Source organism: Heterodontus francisci, chromosome 20 (assembly GCF_036365525.1).
Source record: "Heterodontus francisci isolate sHetFra1 chromosome 20, sHetFra1.hap1, whole genome shotgun sequence".
Classification (NCBI taxonomy): Eukaryota; Metazoa; Chordata; class Chondrichthyes; order Heterodontiformes; family Heterodontidae; genus Heterodontus; species Heterodontus francisci.
In genome coordinates, this window is record NC_090390.1 from 38,444,580 (window position 1) to 38,458,380 (window position 13,801).

General features: G+C 42.1%; 1 long non-coding RNA gene across 1 annotated transcript; it reads left to right on the top strand.

Annotated features, from left to right (window-relative positions):
* Positions 1–8,726: 8,726 nt before the first annotated feature.
* On the top strand, positions 8,727–13,087 carry LOC137380586 (uncharacterized). The gene is made up of 3 exons (XR_010977053.1): positions 8,727–8,796; positions 11,530–11,647; positions 12,968–13,087. It is a non-coding gene; the product is annotated as an uncharacterized lncRNA (long non-coding RNA).
* Positions 13,088–13,801: the final 714 nt, after the last annotated feature.

Consider the following 13,801-nt stretch of genomic DNA (forward strand, 5'->3'; position numbering starts at 1 on the left):
AGATTTGTGCTCCATCCCTCTGGCTAGACATCCCAAGATCTAGATAACTTGCCTTACTGCTGCCATTCATTCCACTGTTGGTTTGAATGAACTATTGATGCATTTCCTGATCCCTCTTGTGTTGTATGCTGTAGACTACAGCTATTTAAGTTGGAGTATGAATATTGTGAGGCGCCCTGCCAGCCAACACATTTGGAAGCAGTATGATTATCTGATATGTTCTGGCTGTTTGCAAAGTCCAACTGTAGGCGCAGACCTTGCAATAATTCATCTTATATTTTCACTGTTTATTTTCATTCCCCAGTTTCATTACCTTGCACTTGTTCACATTTAATACCATTTGCTGTTCATCAGACCATCTTCCCAAATCCATATCCTTCAGTATCTGGTTTGCCTGTTTCATATGTTTGAACCCTTTCCTCCAATTTGGGCTTCTAGGCAAACTTAGAAAGGTTTGTTTTTGTTCCAAGCTCCAAATCATTGACATACACCGTGAATAGTAATGGCCCTAACACTTATCCAGTGGCTTTGTAGTGAGCCCTTGATGTAGCAACAGTTCCGTCCAAATCCACCTTTTTATTTCTCTGGTTTAGACAATTTTCAACCTACCACAGAGGGTTGTATTTTATTCCATCCCGTCTTATCTTGTGAACTAATCACGTGCATAGGACAATATCAAGCACCATGCTTGGCTCAGTAGTATCTCTTTTGCTTCTGAGTCAATATTACATTATTGACTTCAAGACCCACTCCAGCACTTGACTGCATTATTGAGACAGTGTAGCAGTGTCGGAGGCACTGTTATATAGACAAATATGGTAGTCAATTTACACACAGGAAAATCCCACAAACAGCAATGAGATGAATATCCAGTGTATCTGTTTTGGTGGTATTGGTTCAGGATACTGGAAGAATTCCCTGCACTTTACCAAGAAAGTATCTATGGAATTTTTATGGTCACCTGAGCAGGAAAATGGGACTCAGTTTAACATCTCATCCAAAAGACAGCACCTCCCACAGTGTAGCACTACTTCAATATTGTATTGAAGTGCCAGTCTAGAGTTAGGTCCTCAAGAATGGAGCTTGAACCCACAATCTTTTAACTCAGACACCAGAGTACCACCAACAAAAGCCAAACTGACAATAATGAGTTGTTGTCTTCTTGTAAGGACAAAATATGTTAAGCATCGTCTAATATTATGCTGGGGCATTTAATGGTGCCTCCCTCATTAAAGTATTAGATGGAACTGTGATTACAGCTTGGTGTTTACCATACTTCATACTTGAGGGAAGAGGATGAGAGGAAGGCCACGAGGATGGGAAGAGGACATCTAAGGACTATTACATTACCTACAACATGAACCCATGATAATGCTGCTTGAAAGTCCGTGACAAGTTTTGTTGGTGGAAATGCCAAGTGATGAGGGAAAAGATTTTCTTATTCCTAAGACTAGAAGTAATTGTTACAATAGTACATGAATATCAAAATACATGACATTGGAGTTTTGTGCCAATTAAATCAAAGCAGGCTTGCAACATTCCTGCTTCATCTCGAATCAAGATTGCTGCCAAAAGTAGTGATTTTGATGTCACATATAATATTACATTATTGACTACAGAATTATCTGTTTATAAGGGAACATGCCAAAAAAATACAGTGCAAAATGGTCACGTGCTCACTGTACAAGGCCTCAAGCACTCCTTCCAGATGAAAAAGTGATTTACGTGCACTTCTTTCAATGCAGTATAGAGTATTCACTGCTCACAATGCGGTCTGTTGTACATTGGGGAGACTAAACGTTGATTGAGTGACTGCTTTGCAGAATTCCTTCAGTCCACAAGCATGACCCGGAGCTTCCAGTCGCCTGTCACCTTGCGCTCACACTGACCCTCAGTCCTCGGCCTCCTACAGTGTTCCAATGAGGCTCAATGTAAGCTTGAGGAACAGCATGTCATCTTTCAATTAGGCAATCTACAACCTTCCGGACTCAACATTGAGTTCAACAATTTCAGATCGTAATCTCTGCCCCCATTTTGTTTCCTTGTATTTTACAGTTTTCGCTTTTACTCTCATATTTCCCTTGTTTTGGCTTTCGGACAACAGCTGTTCATCATTCTACCATTCACACCTCTAGACACATCTTTTGTTTCTTTACTTGTCTCATTACCACTTCCTTTGGCCCTGCATCACCAAGTCTTTTGTCATTTAATCTCTCCTGTCTTCCACCTTATCACAGACCGTCCCTTTTGTTCATTTTCCACCCACCTCCACCTCCCTTTCATTTGCTTAAAACCTATTATATTTCTAAGTTTGCCCAGTTCTGATGACAGGTCATAGACTTGAAATGTTAAGTCTCTTTCTCTCACCACAGATGCTGCCAGACCTGCTAAGTATTTCCAGAATTTTCTGTTTTTATTTCAGTGCAAAATAAATCTTAGCATCATAGAATGGTTACAGCACAGAAGGAGGATATTCGGCCCGTCGTATTTGTGCCAGCTTTCTGCAAAAGCAACTCATCTAGTCCTACTCCCCCACCTTTTTCCCCGTAGTCCTGCAAATTTTCTCTCTTCAGATAATTATGCAATTTTCTTTTGAAGGCCTTGATTGAATTCGCCTCCACCACACTTTCAGGCAGCGCATTCCAGATCCTAAGCATAACTGCATAAAAAAGTTTTTCCTCATGTTGCCGTTGTGGTCAATCCCCTTAAATTGGAGTCCTCTGGTTCTGGATCCTTCCACCATTGGGACAAGTTTCTTCCTGTCTACTCTGTCCAGGCCCCTCATGATTTTGAACACCTCTATCAAATCTCCTCTTAATCTTCTCTTCTCCAGGAAGAACAGCCTCAGTCTCTCCAATCTTTCCATGTAATTGAAGTTCCTCATCCCTGGATGATTCTCGTGTATCTTTTCTGCATGCTGTCTAATGACTTTACATCACAGTAGCGGCACAGTGGTTAGCACCGCAGCCTCACAGCTCCAGTGACCCCGGTTCAATTCTGGGTACTGCCTGTGTGGAGTTTGCAAGTTCTCCTTGTGTCTGCGTGGGTTTCCTCTGGGTGTTCCGGTTTCCTCCCACAGCCAAAAGACTTGCAGGTTGATAGGTAAATTGGCCATTATAAATTGCCCCTAGTATAGGTAGGTGGTAGGGAAATATAGGGACAGGTGGGGATGTGGTGGGAATATAGGGACAGGTGAGGATGTGGTGGGAATATAGGTTCAGGTGGGGATGTGGTAGGAATATGGGATTAGTGTAGGATTAGTATAAATGGGTGGTTAATGGTCGGCACAGACTCGGTGGGCCGAAGGGCCTGTTTCAGTGCTGTATCTCTAAATCTAAAATCTAAAAATCATTCCTAAAGTGTGATGCTTGATTTGGAGAAATATAGATGACTGCATCAATTTTCCCTCTTGGTATAGCTCATTTTAGGATATAAATTATTTTTGAGTTTTTTATGCACTTTTTCGTTGTAATCTGCTTGCCATTTGGCACATGCTGCTACACATCCTCCTCCACCGAGGTGACTGACTGAAGTAGTCTGCAGATTTCTGCAAGCCTGCCCTCAATGTTATATATTTGGCCAGCAGGAAGTGTGATTAAACATTGTCAGTTGAGTTTATATCAGTTTTTCTTCCTCTTGCTGCAAAGATTTGTTTTTAAACTTGATGAGGAACTGATGAAACTCGCCCAATAGTGGCCAGCGCCTTGAGGGCCTAACATCCCTCAAGATGACTTCCAGGTTGTGAATCGACTAGTCGGAATATCTTGTTAGTACATAGCCACAAAACTCTGGTCCTTCTTCAAAAACATTTCTAAACCAATGCTAAGATTCTAACACTGTGAACAAAATGTCAGGTTTTAACTAAGCACTTCTGATGAATTTGTTGTCTTTCTTGTTGAAATGCCTCACAGTTAATAAGGTAAGACTTGCATTCTCTGGAACTTAAAGCAATTAAAAGCAAAACTCTGTGTATCTGACACTGATTTAACTTCAAAAACAATTGAGCATTCAAGACGACTTTATTTACATTTCAGTTGTGCCCTTCAATTTACTACATCAATGTGAACTGTCAAATCCATTCAGAAGAAACTAGGAAAATAGTTTTTATTTCAGATTATAGATGGCACCTGCAAGAGGAAAACACTAAGTCTGAAAGAAGAGTTGGATAGGAATCAGAGAATTCAATCATTTTAATTGCTTTGTTGTACGTAGAAGCACCTAACAAATATTTGACCATAAAATCATTCAAAGTGCTAATGCTGTCCAGACAATATTTATGGGCCCTTACGGATAGTCATACAATACTTTTCCTGCTTTAGTGAGTTCTCAAACATCTGTTTGTTGGCAATAGAACTGCATTAAGTCAGGAATAGGTTTCACTGGATTAGGGTTTGGTTCCTAGCTAAAATGTTTAACTTTACTTTAATTGAGTTATGGTAATTGAGGGATTTTCTGCTACAATGCATTGATTACTTAAAGGTCTCATTTTCTAGCTAGCCTATGTCAAAAATAAGCTTTTAAACATAGTGAAGGAAAGCCTTCCGAGATTTATATGTTACTTCTCTATCCTAATATAGACTTAATAGTAAAGTTAAATGTGCAACATTGTATTCTGTATCCCTGTCTCTAAACAGACAAAGATGTTAGTTATTGGGGAGTTAAGAGTTGCTGATTGGTTGTCCTTTTCCCCTTAAAGTCTAGAATGAGCATTTTATCAGCATGTCATAAAACGCATTATGATAAACTTAGCAAACCTAAAATGTTAGGCATTTAATTTTGGGTATATCCTGGCAGGACCAAATCACAAATGCGGCAGTCCTCTCAAAAGCAGAGCTCCCAAGTGTGTTGGCACTAATCAAGCAGAGGCAGCTTCAGTGGATCAAACAGAGGTGGCTTCAGGATGGAAGACGGTTGCATACACAAGGACCTTCTGTATGGTGAGGTAGCCGGGGCCAGACGACCAGTGGAGTGCCCAAAGCTCCACTTCAAGGATGCTTGCAAGCGTGACATGAAGGTCCTAAATGTCGACTATCGCCCCTGGGAGTCACTAGCTGGTGAAAGAGGGAAATGGCGACACATCCTAGGGACTGGTGTGCACTACCACATTGACCAGTTGCTACAGCAGCTTGGCAACAGGTGCCAACACCAAAAACAACAACTCAGAGCGTCACTTGGCAGCTTCACGTGTGGTACTTGAGGCAGAACCTGCCACTCAAGGATTGGCCTTCACAGCCATCAACAAAAGTGCAACAAGAGAATACACCCCAAATGGATTGCTTGCTGTGTGTCCACCATCTTTTTAGATGGAAGGATGCCAACCTACAATCCATGACTTTATATTTTATCTGAATACAATTTGTTCTTAATAAAAATTAAATATTCATGCTGTGTTGCCATTGTAAAGTGAAAAATCCATCTACCACAGAATTGTAGTAGTATCAGATATTTATTTCAGGGGGTGCAACTTCTCTGACCTGGGGTTCAATGAAGTGGTGGGATTCTCGGCTGTGCCAAATAGTGGAGGTAGCAAATGGAGATGAGGCAGATTCCCACAGGTGGGGTGCGGTGGAAAGAAGAGTCAGTGGGTGAATTGTCCAAACTCACTAATATGTCTCCTACTGGCCAGTTTCTTCTGTTATCTACGTGATATGTTTCACAAAGTGTAAGTATGAAGTATGGTAAATAAAAAACTGCAATCACAACTTATAAATGAAGCTCTAAATGAGAAGCAACTTATTTAAATTGCTGAGTGCTTTGCAGCAATTTTCAGTTCAGCCAAGCAGAGAAGCATTTCTCCTAGAGTAGCAAGAATGAGTGCTGTAAAGTAGCAGTATTTATTTTTAACTTGCAGTAAAGAAAAACTGGTTGAGATACTGGCCTTTCACTTCAGAGATCTGCCTTTTAATACAGACTGCTGAATGAAAGTCTCCTGTGTCTGTTGGCTGTAAGCTTGTTACATAAAATGATTGTGGACAGTCTCAACCCAGTTCCTAGGGACATGGCCCTAAATTGGTACAATTGACAATCTTGTTTGTAGAGGCCAGAGAACGGTCGGCATAAGAAATGGACAAATGTCACATATGAGGTTGACACAGAGCAGAAGTATGTTTACCCTGCCCCTTACCCATGTTGTACCTGACCTGTGAGTACTTGATGCCCGAAATGGAAAGTGCATTCCTCCGTAGCTGTATCACTCACTTTCCTCACAAAGGAAAGTAATAAAACATAAGTTATCAATATTCAGTTTGTTAATCACATTCCAATTTATCTAAATCACAGCTGCATGTCAGCCATGCCTTAAAGGCCTGCTCAGGTCAGGGGAAAAAAACCTAACCCGAACCCAACATCGGACCCAAGCCAGACCCGGCCTGAGTCCTTCCATTTTTTCCCACGCCCAACCTGACCCGACCCGACCCAACCCGAGCCCAACCCGACCACCGGAGTGTTCCCTTTACCTACCTTGCGACTCCCAATCTGCAGGAAGCTGCAGCATGAGCGTGATGACGTCATAGAGACGCTCACTGTGCAGACTCAGAGTTTCCCTCCTTGACGTCCCGGACTCCCAGCTCAGGTTGGCTTTTCAACTTTTGACACTTACCAGCAGAGCAAAATGCAATACTTACTGTGTGTGTCCGACCCGGACCTGGCCTGACCTGGACACAGCCTGACCTGACCCAGCCCGACCCGACCCGAGCCCGAAAGCCGGACTCGGAAGAACAACCCGACCCAACCCGAACCCGATGTATGTCATCGGGTCCAGTCGGGTTCGGGTCGGGTAGCAGGCCTTTACCGTGTCTCAGCTGATAGCATTCTTGCCTCTGAGTGTAAAGGTTGTAGATTTGGGTCCCAATGCAAGAAGACAAAAATCAAGGTGACATTCCAGTGCACTACTGAGGGAGTGCTACACTATCACAGGTGCTGTCTTTCAGATGAGATGTTCACCTGAGGCCCTGCCTGCTCTCTCAGGTGGACATAAAAGATCCCATGGCACTATTCTATAGAAGAGCATATTTATTCCTCAATTAACATCACAAAAATAGATTATCTGATCATTATTAGATAATTGTGGGAGCTTGCTGTGTGCAAATCGGCTGCCACGTTTCCTACATTGCAACAATGACGACACTTCAAAAGTACTTCATTGGCTGTAAAGCACTTTGAGATGGCCAGTGATCGTGAAAGGTGCTATATAAATGCAAGTTGTTTTTTTTTCTTTCTGTGGTGATGGGTAAAAACTCTGAGTGACTGCTGTGTATTTCTGCCATTTTCTGTTATTACCATTACTCGACGCTCATATCTTTCATGCCCTCAGAATGCTAAAGCAATATAATAAAAGTTATAATAAAAACATAAAATGCTGGAAACACTCAGCAGGTCAGGCATCATCAGTGGAAAGAAAAACAAAGTTAATGGGCTGAATCTTACCAGCCCCTCGACACCGTGGGTCGTGGTGGGCCTCGACCCACGATGTCAAGAAGGGCCTGCCGCCATTACCGCCGGCGGGGGGACCTCAGTGCCGTCCCCCTGCTGCCTGGCGCTGGGCCCTTCATCTGCATATTTAAATCAACCTAAATTATATGTAAATAAACTTACCTGCAGGCGGCAGCCATGCCACGCCGATTTTACTGCCGCCGTTCGTACTTGGCGCACCTACAGAACTCCGTATGGAGTTCCGAAGAGGGAACTTGGTGGGGAGAGGGAGGAATGAAATTTTCAGGGCGGGAGGGGTGGAGGAGCGGGGAAAACACTGTTTATTGGTTGTGGGGATGGTGGGAGGGGGTTGAAGGGCAAATGATAGAAGGTTGGGGGGGAAAATTCGGGTAGGGAATAAAGTGAGTTTTGTCAATGAGGGCCAATTAAAAGACCATGGGGGGAGGGTTGAGGAATGGCCTACATATCATAATTGTATATTTTTTAAAAATCTGCACTACTGGAACTTTATAAATTTAGATCTGTGTTAAGGGCTTAAAGCCCTTTAAAAATGGCGCCGGCGCCTGTGCGGTGGCTGCCGCCCCTGATGACGTAGAGGGGGAGGCCGCCCTACCCCCTCTATTTAAATCAGCCCCCAAATGTAATATCGCTGGGGCTGTGCAGCGGCACTTCCATTTCGGAAGGCCGCTGCTCTCACAGTGTGGTGCCGTACAGTGTGGCGCACAAATAAAATTCAACCCAACATTTCAGGTTGAAGAAAGGTCTTTGTCACAGCTGCAAAATTTGTTTGTGTAACACCTGTATTTTTGGTGCTGACTGCAGTTTTGCCTCCAAATTGGAATCTGCGGCACTTACGCACACTTCTGGTGCCACCTACGCCAGACGCCGTTGGGTGCAATAAAAGCAAAACACTGCAGATGCTGGAAATTTGAAATAAAAACAGAAAGTGCTGGAAATACTCAGCAGGTCAGGCAGTATCTGTGGAGAGAGAAACAGAGTTAACGTTTCAGGTCTGTGACCTTTCATCAGAACTGACAAAGGTAAGAAAAGTGTTAGGTTTTAAGCAAGTGAAGGACGGAGAGCAGGGGGCGCATGGTGGGGGAGAAAAAAAGGGAAGGTGTGTGATAGGGAAGAAGGCAGGAGAGATTAAATAACAAAGATGTCATGGGACAAAGGCAAAGAGCGTGTTAATGGTTGTGGTGAAAGACAAAGCATTAGTTATGCATCATGATCCATGCGCCCATTCTCAAGGGCTAAGCAATTTTGCCTCAAATTAACTTTGTTTCTCTCTTCACAGATGCTGCCTGACCTGCTCAATATTTCCAGCATTTTCTGTTTTAATTTGGATAAAGGACCACCAGTTTTGTAAGTAATTTGATCAGAGGATTTAGCAGGTAATATTTATTTTGACAAACAAGGAGAAATAAACATATTAAAGTAAGTTTATTTGATTTTCTAAAGATTGAAATTCACTGCAGAGTTCAGAATACCTTGGTGCCTAATTCCTCACTTAGTTGGCACACCCTCATCAGCTTCATTCAGCCTCCACATGACAGAAATTTGCCAAAATCTGCACTTCAAGTGAGATCTGGCATAAAATAATGCCATCTCTGGGGTAGGTTTCATACTCATACTCCAATCAATCTACTGATTGAGAGTTTATATTCAATATAAAAGTACAAGTTTCAAATGTTTTCAACTGCATATGCCAAATGCCCTTGATGAACTTTGAAAATAGACTGAGAACAGTTTAGAACTAACTCCTGATTGGATGAGGTAAATATTCTTGCCCCAGCTGTGGAAGTGGGCATCTTTAATTTGAATAGTTTACCTTGCTGTTTGCTTATTCAATCTAACTTCTCAGTGGGCAATCCTTGCGTATTGGAGTCCTTGCAGCAAAATGTGACATCACTGAAAAAGTGCTAAAAGATTGGCAGTCATGGCATTTTCCTGGCCATTCTTTTTCTATGTTGTACTTGAAATTTAGTTAATTGAGTGTGATTATAGCACATTGTTGTTATTGTGCTAATTGGCCTTCAGTCAGGCCACGATGAAAGGTGTCAGCTTCTCTCCCTCTCCCCTCTAAGGGATAGATCAATAGAGATGCAGTGGCAGACATTAAGGGGATATTTCAGAATACACTGTATAGATACATTTCAACAAGAAAGAAAAATTCCAAGGGTGGGAACCGCCATCCATGGTTAATTAAAATAGTTAAAGATAGTATCAAACTTAAAGAAAAAGCATATAATTGCGCATAGATGGGAGGCAGGTCAGAAGATTGGACAGAATATAAAAAACAGCAAAGAATGACTAAAAGATTAGTAAGGAAGGTGAAATTAGAGTATGAGAGAAAGCTAGCTAGAAATAAAAAGACAGATAGTAAGAGTTTCTATAGATATTTAAAAAAGAAAACAGTTAACAAAGTGAGCGTTGGTCCTATAGAAAGTGAGTCTGGGGAATTAATAATGGATAAGGAGATGGTAGATGAATTGAACAGGTACTTTGCATTGGTCTTCACTATTGAGGATACAAGTAACATCCCAGTATTAGCTGTAAGTCAGGAAATGGAAGGGAGGGAGGAACTCAAGAAAATTACAATCACCAGGGAAGTGGTACTGAACAAATTGTTGAAGCTGCAGGCTGACAAGTCCCCGGGTCCTGATGGACTTCATCCTAGGGTGTTAAAAGAAGTGGCTAGTGAGATAGTTGATGCGTTAGTTTTAATTTTCCAAAATTCCCTAGATTCGGGGAGGGTTCCGTTAGATTGGCAAATAGCAAATGATAAGGTGACATGTCAAAGGTTATTGCAGAAAATAAGAGCTCATGATGTAGGGGGTGACATATTGGCATTGATAGAAGATTAGCTAGCTAACAGGAAACAGAGAGTAGGCATAAATGGGTAATTTTCTGGTTGGCAAGATATAACAAGTGGTGTGCCACAGGGATCAGTGCTGGGGCCTCAACTTTTTACAATTTATATAAATGACTTGGATGAAGGGACCGAAGGTATGGTTGCTAAACTTGCTGATGACACAAAGATAGGTAGGAAAGTAAGTTGTGAAGAGGACATAAGAAGGCTACAAAGGATATAGATAGGTTACGTGAGTGGGCAAAGACCTGGCAAATGGAGTATAATGTGGGAAAGTGTGAAATTGTCTACTTTGGCAGGAAAAATAAAAAAGAAGCATATTATCTAAATGATGAGAGATTGTCGAGCTCTGAGATGCAGAGGGATCTGGGTGTCCTAGTGCATGAATCGCAAAAAGTTAGTTTGCAGGTACAGCACGTAATTAGGAAAGCTAATAGAATGTTATTGTTCATCGCGAGGGGAATTGAATACAAAAGTAGGGAGGTTATGCTTCAGCTATACAGGGCATTGGTGAGACCACATCTGGAGTACTATGTACAGTACTGGTCTCTTTATTTAAGGAAGGATGTAAATGCATTGGAGGCAGTACAGAGAAGGTTTACTAGACTAATACCTGGAATGGGCAGGCTGTCTTATGAGGAAAGATTGGACAGGCTAGGCTTGTATCAACTGGAATTTAGAAGAGTAAGAGGCAACTTGATTGAAACGTATAAGATCCTGAGGGGTCTTGACAGGGTGGATGTGGATGTTTCCCCTTGTGGGAGAATCTAGAACTAGGCGTCAATGTTTAAAAATAAGGAGTAATTCATTTAAGACAGAGATGAGGAGAATTTTTTTCTCTCAGAGGGTCGTGAGTCTTTGGAATTCTCTTCCTCAAAAGGCGGTAGAAGCAGAGTCTTTGAATATTTTTAAGGCAGAGATAGATAGATTCTTGATAAGCAAAGGGGTGAAAGATTATCGGGGGTAGGTGGAAATATAGAGTAATCAGTGCAGCCATGAACTTATTGAATGGTGGAGCAGGCTTGAGGGCCCAAGTGGCCTACTTCTGCTCCTAATTCACCTGTTCCCAATTTATATGATGATGCTTTCACACTTTGTAGCAGGATAATTACCTGAAAAACGTGTGAAGATGAGGATTACAGGGCATTAGTTGACGTTTTAATCTTTTTGTTTTAAAACCTTGAATATAATAAGCGACAAGTTGCAATATCTCATTTTTCATTTAGATTGCAGGTGCAGATTTCACTGGTGACTTTGCAACAATAAGATCCTCTGACTGTGTTTCCAATTTGCATTTTGGAAGACCAGGAACACCACAAACTGCTATGCATGCTAAGAACCTTGGTATGTTCACTTACTCAAAGAACATGCTTCCAACTTTACATTTCTACCTGTGGACCTGATATTGGCCCCCACTACCCAATCTCCACCCCCAGGGGGGTCCACTTGCATTGGGGTTGGAGGTCTGTATGCTTCTTCAGCCTTGACACAACAACCTCAGATGTTGTGCTAGGTCTCTCAAAGGCCCAAGACTTGGGGATTCAAAGCACTGGGAGTCCCTGGCCTCAGCCCCAACCTCCTGTGACATGGATGTGCAAGTAAGAGGCAGATGGAACTGGATCTTAACTGTGTTTCCATAGGGGCTTGGCAGCCACCCACTGGAGTTACAGCAAGAGACCAGCAGAGCCCTTCTGAAATTAATAACTATATAAGGCGTATAATGCACTCTATTAGATGTATATTGGATCATGTGTTATATACTGTACATTGTAGTAAATATTAATATTGCTGTAACTCCAGAGGGCAACTGCCAGAACCCTCTGGAAAAACTGCGGAGATCCAGTTCCATCTGCCTCCTACTTGCATATTCATGTCACAGGGGGTTTTCATTTTAGCAAATATATATTGTTGTACATGTTAGGTTTATGCACTAAATGTTGTAATATAATATTTAATGCAATTTACAAGGGCTTTTGTTCATTTTTTCCTTTTTGAAAATTCCTGCTAAAGTCATGCAAGATCCACTTCCATTTTCCTTCTTACAATTCATTACAAGTTTCAGCTGCAGCAGAAAATTCACTGATTTCTATAAATACTCCATTGTGAGAACATTTACAATGATGAAATGTTCAAGATCCATGTGAAATCATTCAGCACATAATGTAGTATAGTGGCACCAATGTTGTGAACCCGTCCCCTCTATTCCTTGCATTGTCACTGAGCATGGAAGTGGATAATTAACAGGATTGAATAAGTTGCCAGGTGACTATGTTGTTGGACAAAGGTAGAATTAAAATTTTTAGCCAAGGAAGCAAGCAGCCACCAAATTGATAATATAACGAGAGTGAAGGCTGTGGTGCAGGATGTGTTCCAAAACAGCCCCAAGAATTGAAAATTCAAAACCAGTAGGAGGGCTAGCACTGGTGTTACAGAAAAGTATTTAGGTCACTCGATAAGAGGCCTGGAAAACATCATGGCCTGAGGCCCAGCTAAAGGGTGAAGCAAAACTCAAGCCCAGGGCCCTTGAAAAAAGAAAGTCCTGATGTAGGCGAAAATTAATAGAGGGATTGGAAATGGAGTGAGTAAGTTCATTGGTAAATTTTGTGGTTATTTGTTCTGAATTGTTATTTTTTGTAGCTATAATGTTAAAACTTTTATTCTTAGGAATATTCACTGGATCAAGTGAGGAACAAACATGAACACTCAAAAGACTGAAAAACAAAAATCAGGATTTGCTTGTTACTTTTGTAGTGGTTGCTGATTATTCAGTGGTTGCTTCGGTGAGTGAATGAAAATTTTAATAAGGAAATATAGTGTTTTTCCTACAGACAGTCCTTTCTGACTGGGTGATTTTTAGCCAATGGGAAATTTGATCTAATTGCCATATGTTGTGATCTATAGGTAAACTAGTGAGAAACACAAAAATGGACTATAAAAGCTTCTATAGGTATGTAAAAAGGGAAAGATTAGCAAAGACAAGTTTAGTTTAGTTTTGTTTAGAGATACAGCACTGAAACAGGCCCTTCAGCCCATCGAGTCTGTGCCGACCATCAACCACCCATTTATACTAATGCTACACGAATCCCATATTCCTACCACATCCCCACCTGTCCCTATATTTCCCTACCACCTACCTACACTAGGGGCAATTGCTAATGGCCAATTTACCTATCAACCTGCAAGTCTTTGGCATGTGGGAGGAAACCAGAGCACCCGGAGGAAACCCATGCAAACACAGGGAGAACTTGCAAACTCCACACAGGCAGTACCCAGAATTGAACCCGGGTCGCTGGAGCTGTGAGGCTGCGGTGCTAACCACTGCGCCACTGTGCCATCAAGTGTGGGCTCATTACTGGCAGAGACAGGCCTGCTCATGTCAGGTAAAAAACCAGACCCGAATCACAGCGGACCCGAGCCCGACCCGGCCCGAGTCCCTCCAATTTTGCCCCAAGCCCGACCTGACCTGAGCCAGACCCCGACTCGACCCGACCCTACCAT